Source organism: Mytilus californianus, unplaced genomic scaffold, assembly GCF_021869535.1.
Source record: "Mytilus californianus isolate M0D057914Y unplaced genomic scaffold, xbMytCali1.0.p SCAF_10, whole genome shotgun sequence".
In the NCBI taxonomy this organism is placed as follows: domain Eukaryota; kingdom Metazoa; phylum Mollusca; class Bivalvia; order Mytilida; family Mytilidae; genus Mytilus; species Mytilus californianus.
Window position 1 is genome coordinate 56,733,809 of NW_026262582.1, and position 6,000 is coordinate 56,739,808.

Below are 6,000 nucleotides of genomic sequence, written 5' to 3' on the forward strand. Positions count from 1 at the left end.
AACATAAAGTAATATTTTAGGATGTATCTGTAATCTTAAGTTCCAAATTGTCTTTAAGGTACTGCAATTGGTCGTTCGCGGATGCACCACTTTTAAACCACCACTGAATTTTCCGTTCTGTCCCAGAACTAACTTCATTCTGTAAAAATCTTGCTTTACTATCACTCAAAATTACCGGCGTATAACCAAAAGGAAAACTTGTCTGTGAGGACTCCAGCCTATGGATCTGCTTGTTTAGCTGATTTTGGCTCATTGCCGTCCATTTTGTCCACTACCACGTGTTTGCAAATATGTTTGCCAACAATATCACAAAAATCTAAATACTATTTACTTAAAAAGCCTTTCGAAGTCCTCCACCATGTCGTGGGCCTCAATCCTTTTTGTTGTCTGGGGGTGCTATTAGATTGAAGTCACGCTTATCGATATCTAAATTTTATTCTACTGCAATTTAACAAGCACATGTATAACAGACGACACTAACTGTTCGCCGCCGACAAGCATAAAAAAAATATACAGCCCCGTAAAATAGAATAAACAGGCTAAAATATGTCCTACATTTCCGGTAACCAGAAATACCAAATAGGGGTATATAACATTGGTGCGTGAAATATATGAATCTTAGAAATTGATATAGTAAGGACCATCGTCATCTAAAATACACTATCGCTAATAGTTACAGAATTACATTCAATGATGCATGATTTTTTATTATTAATTGTTTTTGGCTTTTAACTAGCTTTCAGTGACTGCGAGTACTCTCAAATCGTACTTTCGTGTTAATTTTACCCGTTGACACAATTTGTAATGCATTTCTGTTATTCAATGTTTACGATTTTGTGTTATATCTCGTCTCACTATTTTTAATATGTACCAACTTTGATAAGTATTTAGTATGACGATAAATTTTCACTTCTGTACTCGTACTGTGAACAACAAATTTATTTATTTTGTAAAAAAATGATTCCGTACTCCTAACAACAAAATTATTATATTTAAAACTGTGTACATTACTTTATTAAACGCCATTGTGTCCCAGGTTAAAGTTGTCTTTTTTCGACATTGTTCTACATCTTTTTTTTATTAATATTGTATTGTGTCATAGATCAAACTTATTCGTTCAGTGTATTTTTATTTGTTTTTGTTTACATGTCTTTTTGGTCGAGTTAAGCAATTTCAATTGATACTTTATAGTGTGTCTTTTTATGTTGTAATGTTACACTACTGTTTCAGGTTAGGGTGAAGGTTGGTGCCTGTTAAAACGTTTAAACCCACTGCATTTGTATGCACCTGTCCTAAGTCAGGAGCCTGTTGTTCAGTGGTTGTCGTTTGTTGGTGTTGTTCATAAGTGTTTCTCGTTTCTCGTTTTTTATATAGATTAGACCGTTGGTTTTCCTGTTTAAATTGTTTTACACTGGTCATTTTGGGGCCCTTTATAGCTTGCTGTTTGGTGTGAGCCAAGGCTCCGTGTTGAATGCGATTCTTTAATCTATAATTGTTTACTTTTTACACATTGTGACTTGGATGGAGAGTTGGATCATTGGCACTCATACCACATCTTCTTATTTATGATTAAGATTTAAGTAAATTTCTGGGAAACCATGAATGTTTGATAAATAAAAATTATACCACTATAAAACATCGTATGCTTTATTTTAGAAAACATGTTCCCTCCAGTTTTTTCTCGAACTCTGTACACTAAGGAAGTGCTACCTTATTCAAGAGGAGTCTTACGAGGATTAGCCGCCTTTGATAAAGACAGGGCTGAATGCTCATATAAAAAACATGTACTGTGTCCATGTTCTAAAGTTGTTTACGGCATTTTAAAAGGGGAAGATTCTGACAAATTTCAGATTAATCCAGACACTGGAGAATTGGCATACGCAGCAAACAATATCGGACATGAGACTGAGTTAAAAGTTATAATTGTTGCACGGAATATTGATGAGTTTGGTCAGGTAATAAAATCAAATAGAGGCACGGGACATGCAACTGTAAGAATAAAAATAACATCAAATATCAATATTGAGGAAGAGCTAGTAATGAGAGAAATTTTACCATATCCTAATACTTTTAACTGGAGATACCAAGACCAAATAAGTGACAATGAACAACTCTATACAATGGATGATGATGAAGTTATAGGCAATCATGCACATTCTAGAAGTAAAAGAGTAAGTTTTTATGGGTCCATTGATTTATTTTCTGTAAAAATTAAAAGCCGTAAAACGACTAAAGCCACCCAGGACATTTAATGTTTTCCTGTCACACATAATTTAGAGAATAACATCTTGTTTTAACAAAAATGCGAATGTCTAATAATAATAAAAAATATGAAAACATGAAAATAAGAAGATGTGTTGTGATTGCTAATAAGACAACTCTCCACCAAAGACCAAATGACGTAGAAGTTGGCATCCATAGGCCTACAACAATTAGCAAACCCCGTACCGCATAGCAAGCTATTTACAAAACAATGAACTAAAAACAAATATGATAGTGAGCAACAAACGACATCCACCGAATTACAGGCTCCTGACTTGGGACAGGCATATCGATGATGTGGCGGGGTTAAACATGTTAGCGGACGCCCAACCCTCTTATAACCAGGGACAGTGGTGGAACAATACTACACAAGTATACACTATAAAAATCAGTTAGAAAGGGCTTAACTCATCAGATCGATACAAAGCAAAAAACCTACTAACAAAAACACAAAATGTTTACCCAGTAATCCATGTATGAAACTATAATGTTTTAATATTGTTTAAAAGGAGATGTAGTCAATAAGACAACCACCTTACGACACACAGAAATTTATACACCTAGAAAGGGTCTCATCCCGAATTCCCGAAAAAATAAAGCAGATTTTCCCGCATCCCGAAAAATTGATCATTAATTACCGAATCCCGATACGTCTAAATCCCGAATTCCAGCAAAAAAAAAAAAAAAAAAATGTCCAACCCCGACGTCCCGAAAAGGTCATTCCGTTCCTCACCTAATGGTTAACATACGGTCGTAAAAAAAAGAGAGTTTTTTATAGAATATGTCAAGCTCTAAATCACACCTAGCTTAAAAGAAGGTGTGAATAGATTTAACAAAAACTATGTAAGATCTGCCATCGACACCAAAATCTCAAAATGACAAAACACGTTATATTTTTTGTATACACATATATAGGTAAAGGATACTTGATTACTAAACGAATTAATTATATTTCCAGGCGGTGACTATAAACAATTTTGATTTACAACTTACTAACAACGGAAGCAACAACGCTGGAACTATGTGTCCGTCAGAAAATTTTACTTTCGTAGCTATAGTTACAATTCCCGTTGGTACATATGATGTCAAAGTCGAAATCAACACAACGTTTACTACATCACGCGCTGTTTATCAGATAACCAATATAAACATTGAAAGCATTGGATCCAACTTAAAAACCAGTATATTACCTATTTCTACTGAAACCTCAAGTTTTGGAAACAACGAGGTAGGTTATTTCCTGTTCAGCTTAGTTGCACCATTCAATCTGTAACAAGTGAATATAAATCTTATTTATTTTACCTTATGACATTATGCTCCTTGTAGCCAGATTATTTTTTTCGAGTGCAGGTAGTAAGGATGTACCGGTTTTCTACAGAAAATACCAAACAAAAGCAGAATATGGCATATGAAATAAAAAGTTAGGCATTTTCAAAATTACAGCAAATTTCTACCTCTGAAAACGACACTCTTGGATTTTCCTCTTTTACTTTGGATTGCCTTTTTTGTTATTTCCTATCAATAAGAAATAATACAGGTCAGGTGATAAATTTTCCCTGACAAAAGCAATAGCTATAGTAGATACTACTAGTAGTTTTGAGAACAATATATGCATGGTGTAAACGGAAAATAAAACTAATAAACTGCACAAAAATTGTAAATATCTGCGGTTATGGTCTTAATCAAAGAGTCCAACATCTCAATACAATTAAGTATTTCTTTTCGTCGCAATTTCTCCAAAATGCTGATGAACTAGTCTAATTCCTTAATTGGTTTCATCACGTGTGATGGTGGTCACTTTGTTTATTTTTTTACATTTTCTATTTTTTGGGGGATATTTTTTATCGATAGTTCCTTAAATATTTCTCTGAGATCGACTATGTAAATGTCGGGTCTCTCTCTGTTTCTAGTATGTGTCGAAATACAAAAAGACCCTTTGTTTTAAAAATTCTGTGAAATAACTTGACATAGTGTTTTCTTTCAGTCTATATTTGATTAATATGCAATAAACTTATTTTAGTCTAGATATTCCCAATAGCCTAAAAATCTCGTACCTATTCAGATACACACGTTGTACTAATATTTCCAATATACCTGAACTTGAGTAGACGACGAACCCAAGGGAAGCTTGTCTCGTTAGACACGAAATAACAGAAACAGTACCATACTATACAGGACATGAATTATTATTTTTTAGGGAATTTACTTACACTTCTTGTTACGAAGAAGTCCTTATTTAAAGCTTTGGAACAACCTTAAAAAAGAGGCAAAAGATACCAAAGGGTATTAAAACTCATCAGTCGAAAATAAACGCCATGGCAAAAAAGAAAAAGACCAAAACACAAGCAACTGTACACAAAACACAACATAGAAAAGTAAAGACTGAGCAACACGAACCTTACCAAAAACCGGGGTGATCTCAGGTACTCTTGGAGGGTAAGCAGATCCTGCTCTACATGTAGCAACCGTCGTGTTGCTCATGATAAGTCCGAACCCGGGCATAGGTCTAATTCGGTAGGTCATAAACTGCAACATTTAATTATAGGTTGATTCTGCTGTTATTGACTTTGGAAGAATTACTAACAACGGAACGGATATGACAACACTTCAGCTAAGTCAATTATCAATCATATTCACGCTGCAAGTTTTGGGAAATAGCGAAATAACAGATGGTGAATTGTATAACGTCACATCAACTGTGGTCCATACTAATGGTACCATAATGGATAGCACTTCGTTAAGAGCAAAGCTGATAACGGTAAATATTCGTTAGTAATATTTTTGCCACAGGCATTTCATTGTTGAAATAATTCTTCTTTTACAGGTTTTGTGGGTGTAAGAACAAATTTACTGTAACACTATCAACAAAGATTTTTTATTCAGTTGTTAATATTAAATTCTCCGTACTCAAATAAAAACAATCTCTTATAATAACTTCTATTTACGAACCGCCAATGCTTTGTGTCTTTTCTTTAATATTTTATACCTTTTGCCTCTGAACTTTTAACCTTGACAGTTCCTGATGGTTTGGCACCATTCATTCATCTTTTGTGGGGGCTAAGGATTTTTCACTGGACTTATGTTGTTCAGCTTCAATATAAACTTATATTTTCAATGTATTTTTCATTTTTTATTTACTAATTTTCAATAGAAACAAACGTTTTTTGTTCACTTCAAACTTGAAACTAACATGATTTTTCATGAAATTTAAATCAAACACTCAAAAAGAAAAACACCTACACGCACAAAAGATGAATGAACGATGCCTTATCCCATGTAATGGTTCTGAAAATATGATGTGTCTTTAAACCCATGGTTTATTTGGTCTTTCTGTTCTGATGTTTAAAATTAAAAAAAAAACATACAAAACTTACAAAGGCCAGAGGCTCCTGACTTGGGACAGGCGCAAAAATGCAGCGGGGTTAAACATGTTTTGTGAGATCTCAAACCTCCCCTATATTTCTAACCAATTTAGAATAAACAAACACAGCGCAATACGGAATAGATAAGTCTACATACCTATGTTGTTGCCAACAATTTCATATTGGATGCTTAAATGCTGATTTATATATTTGCTACGCATGTTTTGACAGCAACAAACAACACGCTCAAAACATTTCTCTTTATCAAAATTCTGAACCAGTAAAAATTAATACATCGGCAAAACAAAACTTGCCTGCGTTACCAGATTCTACAAAAATAGGGGTGACCCTACACACCCCGGTCAGCAGTATAATC